The sequence below is a fragment of the Temnothorax longispinosus genome, chromosome 2, assembly GCF_030848805.1.
Source record: "Temnothorax longispinosus isolate EJ_2023e chromosome 2, Tlon_JGU_v1, whole genome shotgun sequence".
Lineage (NCBI taxonomy): Eukaryota > Metazoa > Arthropoda > Insecta > Hymenoptera > Formicidae > Temnothorax > Temnothorax longispinosus.
The window spans coordinates 22,556,188-22,570,368 of NC_092359.1; the positions used below are offsets into that span (position 1 = coordinate 22,556,188).

The 14,181-nt window shown below is 42.2% G+C and overlaps 1 protein-coding gene across 1 annotated transcript in view; it reads left to right on the forward strand.

The window, feature by feature from the left end:
- Kn (EBF transcription factor knot) overlaps positions 1-14,181 on the forward strand; it is a 130,775-nt gene that overhangs the window by 6,509 nt on the left and 110,085 nt on the right. The window contains exons 6-7 of the mRNA XM_071770165.1: positions 39-257; positions 4,088-4,427. The gene's annotated coding sequence lies outside the window, so the exon portion shown is untranslated. The remainder of the gene's footprint in view (positions 1-38; positions 258-4,087; positions 4,428-14,181) is intronic.

Consider the following 14,181-nt stretch of genomic DNA (forward strand, 5'->3'; position numbering starts at 1 on the left):
AGAGTAAGAAACTTAATTTTGCTAAAATTGTGTTCTAGTTGAAGTATCACTTAGATACTGTCGCTGACCATTTGTCGTGGTAAAGAGCGAAGATAGCGGAGAAGATTGGATCCTCGATTTAGTGAGCAGTTAGCAGGTAGTGCCGGCCCGGATTACAGAATTAGCCGAAAGATCAAGCGTCATCCGGTGCACGTTTTGGGAGTAGTGGATCCCCTCAAGCACTGCCAACCTCGTATATCCCTCCGAGGCCGTCCAAGGTAGAAGACTTTACCGGGTGCTTGCTTCGTAATTAGCCGGTTTCACTCTCAAAGGCTCGTGTCTCTCTCAAGAGAGCGCGGGACTACATTATTTCACTATTAGTACATGAATGCGTTTTATCGAGACAACGCAGGTATATTATATGCTTCTTAGAGCTTCTTAAAGTCTGCCCGAGATAAAATAAATTTTATGATTATTGTGTTTAAATCTCTTTAGCGGGAAATATCGCTATATTTGACAGAGATTTTGAAGTTAGAAAAGTAGGACACATACTGTTAGGCATTTCCGTACTGTTCCGTACATCGGACCATGCATGCTCGCACACGAACGAATGCATCGATACACACGCGCGCGCGTACACACACACACACACACAGACGACCAACCACTCTCGTCGTACGAAAGCATTCTACGTCAGGGTAATAAAACATTTCGCGTGCGAGGGTATAATTGTCGGGGTCGGGCCCGTGCACGCGGTTTATACGAAGCTGGTGCGGCGCGGGACGGCAAGGGATGGCGAGGGGTGTGTAGTCTAGGTTTAGGGGCCCCGGGAGGGTACCGCGCCCCCTTTTTCATCCTGTAGTTATTTATCGCCCTGTTTCCTGGTCTCTCTCTCTCTCTCGCTCGCTCGCGGCTCCATACACCCTTGGCTCGACCGATGGCGAAGGTGGTATTGCGTATCCGTATCATCGGTGATAGAACGTGAACGTTTGCGTTGCTGTTGCCACTGTTGTTGATCGCGATGGTGGTGGTGGTGGGGCAGTTTTGCGCACACCTTCGTCAAGTTGCTCACGACAACGAATCAAGAATTGGCCGCCACACTCGCATCGCTTTGTGCTTTCTCGACCCTTCGATTCGTCCGACTCCTCCTCGTCGTGTCCGCCAACTTTTAATGCGAGTTCTAACGCAGTTTTGCGCCTCGACGAACCTTTCATCCGCTCCGTCGAGCGAGACCCCCCCCGGACAATATCGGTCGCTCTTCGATAGTTTTCGTGAAAAAATCATAATTTTATTTCTGAGTTCTAAAATATGCGTAACAGAGGTACAATATCTGCGCTGATACTTAGTTATGATATTCTATACATCGTTAGAAAATACTATATTTAAAAAACTACGATTTTAAAATTATAAAGAAAAGATAAAGAAATTGAATTTCTTGGCAGTTTATAAAAACTTGGAACGACCTCACAGCTTTTTAAAACGCGTGGACAGAATGGTCCAGACAGGAAACTGACAGTACTTGCAATCGAGGGGAAAACACGTTCAGCGGTAATGCTCTATCGGGAGGGTTCGCTATTCCGGCTACGTAAGTGACACATTGACGGGAGCTGACCGCCGGGTGGCAGTTCTGACCGTCTCCCCAGGGTGGCTAGTTACCGCATGATTGGCCCTCCATTACCATATAACGTACACGCGAACATGTACACGGTCTTCCGTAATACATATCGTTCATTGCCTTTGCCTCAATCATAGTTTTCGAATGTCATGTTGAAGGAGAAAATCTTCAGAAGAGTACACGCAATATTTAAACTTTTATTTGGTCATTCTTTGCTCTTATGTTACAAGCGTTTCTTAAGATCTTCGTAGATTCATAAAACGATGGTTTTATCGAAATTCCAATAGTGAACTAACTCGCTTTCGCAAATCGCACGTGGTCTCACATGTAATTACCGCGAAACAAAGAGGCACGCCGTAATGCGCAATCTAACAATATGCTGATGGAAGCGGCCATCAGAGCTCCCCGCGGATACGTTGTATATAATGTATATTTCTCAACACGCACGTTTTTAAATTCGCTGGTGTGGGACTACAAGATGTAGGCACGGAGGACGTACTGAGGTTTCAAAGGTTTTTGCGGCCTTATCTCTCGACCCTTGGCGTAAGGGACGACGAGTCGACGAAGAGAACAACCCTACCACGGTTAGATGGATAGACATGATGCGAACGTACGTAGACATGTGAGGGTGCACTCGCTTAATTACACCGGAGGCCTCGTGGGATACCGAGAGGTTGAAGCGACCTTATCCTCTCCCTCTCTCCCCCGTCCTTTTGGTTCTCCTCCAGCTTCAGCTCGTGTATATCCCTGCTTCTCGCGCCTCCCCCTCCTCTCTCTCTCTCTCACTCTTTCCTCACGTGACGTCTACCAGCCTTCCCTCTAGACGTATCGCATCTCCACGCTGAGATTTCCAAACTGGCGCGTAGATAAGCTGGTGTTGCATCCCTCCAGGGGACTCGTGGCCGGTTGCAGTCGAATGCACTGTCTGCATCGTTGAGAAGCTCTGCAAACGAACCACAGCTCGTAATGGCGCAAGAGTAATTCCCCGTATCCAACGCTGTTCCGTGAGAAATTTAGAATTTGTTCAAAAAACTTATACAAGATATTTTCAGAAATTTTTTCCTTTCTCTCTCTTTCTCTCTGCGCGTAATATTCGAAATATGTCGCATAAAAGAATTACGTATTTTCGAATTAACAGAGTGATAATTAAAAGCGACTTTTGTAAGCCAAGCGTGATAAACAAAATCGAAAACAACCGTCATAATAATTGTAACTTTTATAATCCATGCATACATTTTCTGTGATATGAATAAACAAAAAGGAAGATTTTCCTAAGTCCTGAACTGACAAGGAAACGCCTCGTTAATTTACTCTATATATAATTACGTCACACATAAGTGTCAAGTGCCTCGTTTGTATTTCGTGTCAACCCTCTACAGTTTCGCGCATTCTAATCTCTTCACGGCTTTCATGGCGTGACACAGTCAATCCGTGGATGCTACAATGCATTCGTTTAATTAGTTAATTAATGACGCCCTTTTAAATGGACACCGCGACTCGCGAGGTAAGCCGAAGCACGCTCGGTTCAAGGGACATTCATCATTCCGACGCCTGTTAGTGGCGCGAAACGCTCTACCGCTGGTCTAATCTTGTGCTCATAAATAAGATAACAATTTTTCATCCCCTCCTAGCGCCGTTACTTGCGGGGACGCGCCCACAAGGAAACGGAGGTGAACGAACAAGAGGGAGGACGTAAGGCGTAGGGCGCAGTAGGGAGAGAGAGCTGAGGCAGACTGAAAACGGAAAAGTTTGTAACCCTCGTTACTGGGTATCGAGTTCCAATTAGATGACGATCGCATTTCCAGTGGCAGAGTCAGAAGACGTTTTTGCGTGTACCTGAGACGAACGGTCGATTGCCGACTTACCTCATCCTCCCATGGGTAAATCAAACGGACACTAATTCACGGCGTTTGGGGGATTTCTCTGACTCCGAGATCGTTATCCGCGCGAAAGTCGCAATCGTCACAAGTGTTTTATGCTGATTATCACGCTCGATCTTATCGTCGATGGGAATTGCCACATTTTATTTCTAAATTATTTCGAATGCAAAGTATTTAGAGGTGCATTCCGTTTCGTGCATGATGCGCATAATGCATTATTTATCCTTGTGGTTTTTAACATTCGGTGAACAACAAGGTTAAATGATGCATTATGCGCATCATGCACGAAACGGAATGCACTCTAGAATCTCTAGATGTTGAAATGTGATGTTATCTATCATGTAAATTTGAGAAGCATATAATATTTTAAAAAATTTAAATTTCTACATATTCTTATTATTCCAGCAATATATTAGATTGTATCTGCACAGTTATATTATTTCGGAAACTGTCGCAAAATAGAGTAAGAAAAACTTGCTCTCAGATATATCACTATAATTGTTTGTAGAAATAAGTCATATACATTACACGTATAACAAAATAGTAATACAAAACTTAACGAGCTAATACACGACACATATCTTACGTTCTTGCGTGCCACGTTTTGTTGCAGCACCCATGCACCTTCCACCAACTGTTTGGTACACGAAACGAGCGTAACTCGATACGGAATATCGAAGTCAATGTACCCTCTCGAGAGGGTTTCAAAAGCCACGCTATGTACCTCGCGACTCCGGAAGGAAGGTACCAGAGGATGCCGGGAGGACCGTGGCGAGGCAGAGGGGAATGCAGTAAGGGAGCGTGCTGCGAAGGTGGAGGATGCACTCCAATGGGTCCCGCGACAAAGAGCAAGACAGTGTGACTCTCAGCTTTCCCCTGGGCTGCGAACAAGGTTCTCACATGTGGTTCTCACCTTGCTTTGGCGAACGTCATGGTCGCAACTTCAAAACGAGGTTAGTCATTGAGAAAGATCCAAGCGGAGAAACGTGCCTTTCTTCATCGTGTGCGTACAGTTAGTAGAAGATTTTCTACGTATCATAGAAAATCTTCGACAGCTGTCAATAATGTAGGAACATCTGATAGTTTCAATGCCATATTTCTTACATAAAAGCAGAATTTTATCCTGATACCATGCAGTATATCACGAATTCGAGATAAAAAGTGCACGTCATAGAAATATAAAAACTTTCGGGTGTTATTAATAATCATATAATAGATCAATTAAAAGCATTATTAAATTTTCAAAATACTATATAAAAAAATTTTTGCGGCATGAATTAATTATATTCACATCGTTTATTAACTATAATTTATTTTACGTGGGATAAAACAAATAGGTACTCATTTTGAGTTATTGTATTATATATACGTAATTTTATTATTTTTGTTTTTATATGATAAATCTGATGTACTTTAGTTAATCAGATATGTGTATATATAAGAAGGTAGTATATAATTCTTCCATAAAATTATCTGAACGCTTCCATTATATTACGCGTGCGCGTGGATATATCGCGAATCATGTTAAATGCAGTCGAATTTTGATGGACCAAGCACGCAACGAGATTTATTTATCCGTTTCATACACGGGCAGAGACAGTATACGACCTGGTATTGACAGTCACTGGGGGTTCGAATAAGTGGTGCTCTCCGTGGCTGACTTCGGCCGACGGGGGTGCGACTGAGGAGAGTTTACGTCGACAGCGCACGGTAAACCCCCGGAATTGTGGCTCCCCTTGCGCCTCCAGAGACCCCGGGCCGGGGTATTGAAAATTACATCTTACTCTACCGTAAGCCACCCACCGCCGCCCACCCTTCGCGAATCAGCCCTCCCCACGCTACCTGCGAGCATTGCCACGATGCGTTTATAATCGGCCACAATCGTTTCTGCATCGAAGTTCAATACGGTGTACTCTCTTTCTCGATACCGATGCTTCTCGACTGTTTCCGGAACGCTTTCAGCAATGCGTACGCCATCGGAAGTGCATTATATGCCGAATAGTTAAAAAAATCTACCAGACTAATGGAAATTGCGATTTATTTCATTTTTATTACCGGCGAACTTACATTCTTACTCTAACACTACGTTTCACGGAGTAAAGCTAAACTCAGTACCACGGACTATCGTGAGTAAAACTCTTTTGATCATTTCACGGTTGTGATGTTGATAAAATAGACGCATTCGGCGTCTTGCGGTTACGAAGAACTCCGGAAGCTCGCAAAAACATGAGACCGTTATATAATTTAAACGGGAATGTGAAATGCTCCCGAAGTATTCAAGGGCGCCGGGGCAACACCACGGGGGATTCAAGTGAAAAAGAGAATGCCCCATACCCCGCGACATCGAATCCCGGCATACATGCATAATAACCGTGGCGTTTTCGTGACGCGAAGCTCAAGGAGCAGTGTGCTCGTGCGAGTACATCAAAGGTGGGCACGCGTTGGGGGATGGCAGAAGAACAGGGGGACAGTAAGTCCGTGAGTCCGAGCTACGGGCGTATAAGAAATGTACGAAGGAGACGAGAGTAGTGCGAACGCGGAAGTGTCGGTGCGCACGGGAAAATATTGAAAGGCGAATGGGCGAGGTTGTCGTTTTGAGGACACGTCAGACAGATAGCGGCGTTAGGGGCATATAGCGGAGAGAGATCGGCCGCGGGTCTCGTGGAAATATCGAGGCGAGGGAAAAGTATAAACATTTAGACAAGTTTAAACTCGGAACTTTCTTTCCTTGAACCGCGACGAAGGGAGCCCGCGGGCGAGCTGACGTCTCCGAGACTTCAATATTTGTTAAACTCACCGTTCCACCCCACACCAACACTCTTCCACCTTTCGATGCCGCCTTCCCCCTCGTCAGCTTGTCCTCTATCCGCGTGCCACGGGGCAACCCCTCTTTTATAACGCATAAACTCCGGGATATAGGGACATATACGTGTGACATATAGATTTTATATACGATTACCTCCAAATGCACCGCCGCTTCTCATCCGATCCAATAAACCTAAGTGATTTCGCGATCGTATTTTCGTGGTTTCATTTCGATTGTGCGCGGCTATGAAATTCCGGTAATTCTTCAGATTCTTACAAATTTCCGTTAAAAGAGACGTTTACTATTTTACCTCATTCGGGCTTATTCCTTTTCTTCGCGATTACAATTATTTCTAAAATCTTTATAAGTATTAAAATTATATAGATAGAAACTACGAATTTCTTACATCTGCTGAAAGATAAATTTTTTTATGTTTGTAATCCGCATTTAGATGTATGCACAAATATATATTCTTTTCCTAATTATATAAAAATATCAATTAAGTTATCGATAATAATTAATAATTCACTCTTAAATCGCGCAGCTTCAAAATCTAGTCTAAATGATATATATTATACAAATATGCATAGAAATGTATCTTAAGATTTAATTCCAACATTTGCAAGGATCATTTAAGTAAGATGAGATGGGCAATCTATTACCATTAACGCACCCGCCCTGTTCTTGAAATGATCACACGCAAAGTGCACTCAGTACACAGGGGCGGTAAGAGGAAACATAAATCCTTTAATATTCGCTGGAGATTACGCTTACTTGGCGTGCGTCTAGCCAACGGCCTTTTCTGGCTATGACGGCTATGAGAACGTACACCGGCGCCGATGTAACTGGAACAGCCTGGAAGTGGCTGGAATCATCCGAAGTCCAAAGCGAGCGAAGAGCGAGAGGGTCGTAGAGTTGGTAATTGGCAATATGAGTGGCTGGATCCTGCAGGATGTCGGGTCAGTCGCGCGCCCCTGGGAGCACCCCCTTTTCTGGGGTGGCGGACCACCACACCACCCCCGGGTCCCTCTCGTCCCACTCACCTCCGGTTCCGACGACGGGGGTCGAGGGGAAGCAGGAATCAAATTGAGTTTCATACTCGCAGGGACTCTCACTCTGTATACTGTCCGTAAGCTCATGCTCCCCGGTATACACTCTCTCGTATCGCTCCGCACTTCTGATTTTAGAATCGACCGGCTCCAGCCGTCTGATCTTTCCCCCCGCTTTGTATAGGCATTTTAACGTCAGTACGTGTCGCGTCGATCCTACGAGATTGAGATACTTGGAATAGAAATTTAGCAGCGATCCGGAAAATATGCATAGATCTTATTTTATCTTTTAGTTAAATCGTTACAAGAAATTAACCAAAAAACTATTAATTCAATGATAAAGGATCTTTTATGTATTACATTATTTTGCGTTTTGCTAAACAGTTTGCAAGAGCAGAATTTGCAAAAAAAAATTGTTTATATAAAGTACTTCTTATTAATATGTAGCAAGAACATTATACATATATTATAAAATAGTAATTTCCTCAATATTTACTCGCACGTTTATAGTAAATTGAGGACATTGATAATCAGTGTGTTTCAATTGTAGAGTAAAATCAAGCCGAAGGGGTTGACGGGGGGTCGAAAAAGGAGGAGAAGACCGCTCGGTTGTGCGGCGGCGTCTGGACCGCGGATAATAGGAAACTGCCGGGGTATCTCTGCTAATCACGTTAAGTCCGGCAGACCGCTTTGTGCCCCGCGAACGAGCCACCGGCCGAAATTCCCAAGTCCGAAACTCATGACCAACATGAACGCAATCCCGCCAGTTTCTCCTCATTCTCACCCCTTCGTGCTTTCCCCATCCACGCTCTCGGCACAACGGACCATCCGGTAAAGCGAAACTGAAATTCAACCACTTCCACTTCGTTCTCATCACGCGTCGTGTACGTAACCGCGCGCTGAAAACTTACAAAACGGTCGGAACGTAAATGTCAATTTTTCACGGAACCTGACGATCTTGAAAATTTAGCCAGGCCGGTAAAATGTCTTATAACATTTCTTTTTCTTGACGACCCTTAGGGAACAGAGAATATCAGTATCTCATTCATCTCGCCATCGGATTTCATCACGCATTAGATTTCTTGTTTCGCCATATTGCATACGACGAGGGTAGAGTGATGCGAACTTCCTCCGCCACAAAGTCCGGCACTATAAGCGTGTCATAACTTCAGACGGGCTTTCCGACTTGTGAATCTCATTAAAATCATTGGTGCGTGCTTTTCGGTTTCCAGGCTTCGCGCCGAGCGACCGACGAGTCTATTAAGATGACCATGTCCCCGTGATATTGCTCAGACATCAAGCTACACCACACCTTCGTAGCTCGAGTCACCGAACTGTAGATATCTATTTTTTTGTTGCAGATTTTTCTTCATTTATAACTTTCAAAATATTGATAACATGATAAAAGTACAAATAACATATGAATTTACATGAAAATTTAAGAAATCTATACATTTATTACAATACATCACTTTAATACGTTATACTTTAATTTAATACGATATTTTGATAATAAAAAGTCAATGATAATTAATATTGCATTTTCCAATGCACTAACGCTTGAGTATTAGCATATACAACATTAATATGATTTTAGTTGCATTATTTGAAATGACAGTTAATTTTAAAAGATTTGTTTTTCGATGCTTATGACTTAACTTCGATATCGTAATGCCTGCTTACATATACATATAGCAAATTTGAATAATATTCTTATCGGTCGGCACCCTTCGTTATCCGCACGCAAAAGTGTGTGTAAGTATTTATCGTAAATATTCCAAGTGGTTCAAACCCCATGGGAGTCCGTATCGTCGTCGAGGAACCGCCGTTATAAGAAGCACGCTTCGGGAAAGTTTTTAATGTGCTTTAAGGAGGATACGTTCAAATACACGTCTAACAGTCATCCGGAAAAATATCGTAAATTTCTCAAATGTGTATTTAGAGCATATTTCTAGATACACGTTGACACGCGAAATATCGTGTGATGGGTTAATGTAATTGGTCGAATAGAGCTCCGGAAAAACGCTATCGAAATTGCACCGTATTTCTTGAAGCACGCGAAAGGAAACTATCCTCCTTCGGAGCGGACGAAGAACGCTTAGGTGCCCATCTTTTTTCCGCGGGGTCGATTAAACTCTTTCGCGGTCGGTGCAATAGAAGGTCGAGTGTAATTTGTAGAAGAAGGACCGACCAAAAAGGGTTGATCCCACGAAAGGGGGTTGGGGTAGGGATAATGCGACCCTTGAGATGCCAGACCGCAGAGTGATCTACGATGGCCTATCACATCCTTCGTGTACTTATACCGTATCGGAGCGCGCCTGGTCCAGTCCGGCGCTATTCGCGGTGTAAAGGCAAAAAAGGGGCGTCCGATTTTGCGGGCCGTAGAAATTAAACCACCGCGAAAAGTATGCAAATTCAGGCAAAAACCGAACCGGCACACTCCGCTCCCCGCCCTCATCCCGCTTGCTCGAGTACATCCGCCCCCTTTCCGTCCGTCCAAACCTCGTTACGTTCATGGCCCGGACCGCCAGACCGAAAACTCATTAACGAATGCAAACGAGGTAACGTTGTGGACAAATTTAATAAAATCGTGCACGCGCAATTAGTTTCGCCGGGAGTAAACACGTTCTGGTGAGCTGTCCCCTTCCCGACGTGCAGAAATCCGCAACTTCTCGCCCTACCTGAAAATGATCGAGAGCTTGTAAAATTTTACAATGCAATTGGCATGCATTGTTCAGAAATGTTGATGTGTTATTCCGATTGCTTTCTAATTTTTTATACCTTTTCTATTTTCTTTTCTATTTACATGCAAATTTCTTGATTATAAATAAAATTTGTATATTAAAAAGTAATGGTCAAGAAAAATGAAATAAATAAATAATATAAATCTTATTATCGACTGGATAACAATATCTTTCACAAAATTTTTATAATAGAAAATTATAATGTAAATTTCTTTACATTATATGAGCAAAACTTTCTATTTTTACTGATATTTATTAGAAACATTTTATTTTGAGTAACTTGCCAATTTTTCAATTATTGCGAATATTGCTTTATTTTTATATCTACTGAATATGTATTTGCATGGCCTCTACTCATAGATCGTGCATTTTGTATACCTCTCAGCCCTTGCCAGACCCTAATACGATTTCTGTCTATATCCAAGAATCAGCATCTAAAGAAAACGTACCTACTGACGTTCATTCATACGTGTCGAAAATCAAGTTTCCGGTTTGCGGTCGGCATTTGAATATTATATTTGAATATTTTACGCTGACCATCTCTCTCTCAGTTTCGCTTAAAATATGTTATGACTTATGGTGAGTTCTAGTCACAGCAAATAACAGCTCAAACTTTTGCACACAACGATAATAATATCTACTTGTCATAATTTATTAAAGTAGTTATATATATAATTTACAGAATACTTTGGTCACAGAATATGATATTAACGTAAAGTTCACGATAATGGCGAAAGCAAACTTTATGAAAGTCGAACAAGTAATCTGTTACACACACGTGGAAGCGAAAATGCGTTTGACGTTAAAGATATTTTTCGAGAAACGTAGTAAGTTTATGATCAAATTTCTTTTTCTTCTACCTTGGTTCATCCAATGCGTTGCCGCAAATTGAATCTTCCCGACAGGATACTTCATTATTTAGTAGCGGCTTCCGCCGGCTATTTGCAAAATTATTGTTACGGAATTGGGACGAGGCGAGGGTGGCGTTCGAGCCACCAAAAGAAACGAGTTCACGTTCTTTTTCCCAACCTCCATTTAGCTTCCCTCGTAAAGAACTGGAACATATACTCCTAGTAACGCGCATTTCTTTTGCAAGACTGGATACCGTGAAACAATTGCACGGAAAAAATATAACAAAGCTTACATATATTTTACTTAACATTATAATTAATATACACAATCAATTTGATTACAAACATTATCACTGAATCATATTAAAAAATTAGACTTCTTGTTTTCTGTAATATATTTATTCACGTATACAATGCAAAAGCACATTGAAGTATCAGGATACAAGATAGAAAGTCGATTTTACTCTTTTCTAGGTGGAAAATAAAAATGTTGTAGAGTTTACGTGCAATTGATTTATTTTATTGCGTGCTACCGCGACGTTCATGATTATTCTCGGAAATCCTTTACAACGACCATTTGCTTCAATCAAACAAGATTTCCGGCACATAATGGCAGCGATATGTCTTGCCATCGGGCGAGGACGGTCCTTTCGGAAAGGACACGGCTTCTCGTGCGCGCACACACACACAAGCCAGCTAGAGATCTACCGGTGTCGACCCTGTCGACCGAAGGAGAATAAAACATTGCGGCTCGCCCCCCGCGAGACATCGGCGGATGATTTGTGAGTGGAAACAATAAGCGCCCCCTGCAATATTCATCACGAGAGAAGATCCCCCGCACAACCCGCCGTAGTGTTGGCTGCTGGCACGTTCCAGCAAAAGAAGAAGAACTACCGGAGGCCAGGGTGGGGGATGTCCGGCTAAAAGTTTGATGGGTTACCGCGTACCCTGGGGAAAATGGCCACAAGGCGCATTGCTAGGCACCTCGCGTGGCCGCGTCGCAGAACCTGAAGGATTTTGGGATTCTATCAAACTGGACAATGCAATAATGCGTCGCCCCCTTTCCACCGCCCTACGGTTATCACGTGAAAAATAGGCGTGCTGGGTGCTCCATCCCGCGGGATCGTGTTCGGCAGGAAACGCGTGATACGTTTAGTTTCGCGATACTGGATTGGCAGACGTGAAACGCAGCGCCGAAAACATATTTCTTTGATCCTACTCGTTTCAGTATTCCGTATACATCGATTTTTCAACGATAGTTATAGAAGAAGATGATTTACATTTGAATTACTTATATCCTCTTTAATAACAAGACGTTTTATTGATATCGCGAATCTTATTACAAACACATTACGTAAGCTGTGAGTATATAATAAGCTATATATATGATTTAAGTAGTTAATATTTTTATATTTAATCATGAAAGAAAAGAGTTATAACTTGCATCTCGCACATACGCGGTTCTAAAAGTCCAATATGTGTCCGAGGCCCATGGGGTTTTTCGCGGTCGTAACTATGTTCTTTCTCCATTCTCGGTTTTCAGAGACGAGATGTCGTTCAAACACATCTCGACCACGGGCAAACACAAATCTTAGATACTCCGGGACATTTTAAATTGGCCATTATACTATTTAACTTGAGGGACCGTTACGCACTGAGCCGAAGGAAGGTCACAGGGTAGGAAGATCTCTCACTCGCGGTGCACAGGTTCCACACATGTAACTACCATTCAAACCAGAGCAAACAGCGTTAACCGTATTTGCCTACGTCCTTGGCGATCTAATGTCTTCACTCGTCGCCCAGAAGATATTAAAATTTCATGTTTACGACCGAGGAATGAAAATTTTACCATTTCATCTCTATTCCGAAAAACTAGGATCGAAATTTTCAGTTAACTTTGATATAAAATTGTAATATTTCAACAATTTTTATAACTCTTTACTCGACTATGCAAGGGACAAAACTTTCTGTTCTTGGTTCGATCGTTCAACGTGACATCCTTAACTTTGTACCGTCTTTCATTGACTGTGATAACCCACTGGGATTTCGACGTAATCTTGAAAGAGAATTCATAATTATCTTCACGGAGAATCTTCGATGGTCGAGTGCTTTCGGCTTCGGTAGTAAGGTAATTTCGTAGTCAAGTGATCAGAGCTTTATCTAACTCAAGGTACACGCTATGTTGCCACAAAGTGTGTATAGATCATAAATGATCAATTGAAAATTATAAGGTAAGATGGGGTAAATAATGTACGGAACTTCCCGGTACGCCTTTATGCGCTTAACTTACCGAGGAAGATGCGAGGAAATTGGCCAGTGTCGAACGTGCACCAGGAGCAAACAGAAGACAATGAGCCGAGGTTTTTAATCGAGTCTCCTGTTCCCTGCAGCGGAATTAACTCAAATTATACTGCACGATATCGTGCTCCCAATGTCGATTTAGAATTCATGCAGTCTTTTCAAAAAATCTCCATTGTGCACGGTGTAAGGGTAGTATAACGACAACCGGCATGATACGGATTTTCAGTGTTTTAAAAGATTTTCTCTTTATTATACACTTACTTTACTCGTAAAGATATGAACACAAATGTTACGCCATTATCGCACATTGCTGATAATTATGAAATAAATTTTATAATTACGTTTAAAAAAGGGTTAACTGCACGTAATAAGTAATAATTTAATTTAATTTTCGACTAAATAATAAGTCACTCTTTGAAATACATATAGATTTTGCAAAAAAATATTTATTTATAATATGTATATGTTAAACGCCATATACATATTATATGTACAAAAATATCCTGTTAATAAAGAATTAATTACTTTATTATTTAAATAAAATGTTAATATGAAGTAAAATAAATAAATTGAGCATCATAATAATACGTCGATTTTCCCAGCTATAAATGTCAACTATAAAATAGCACGCACTACGAAATGCAGAATACTGGTTTACGACGCGAACGTATACGAAACTCATAAAATCGCGACGGGCGGAAAACGAAAGAGGTCCTCCACGTCGGTTTCCATGGGACTGAGAAATAAAAATGAGTCTGTCGCTTCCCATATTAAGTGTAGGCAGCTACCGTCCAGGACACCCATGGGGCGCGAGCTGGATCGCAGCGACGTATTTAAATAAAACATTGTATCGCGCTGCAATTCACCCTCCTACGAATATCTCCTACCACGCCCCCTCCCCCTACCAAATAAACAAATTAAGCTACACCGGATATACCGCACTGCAGGGGCGACTT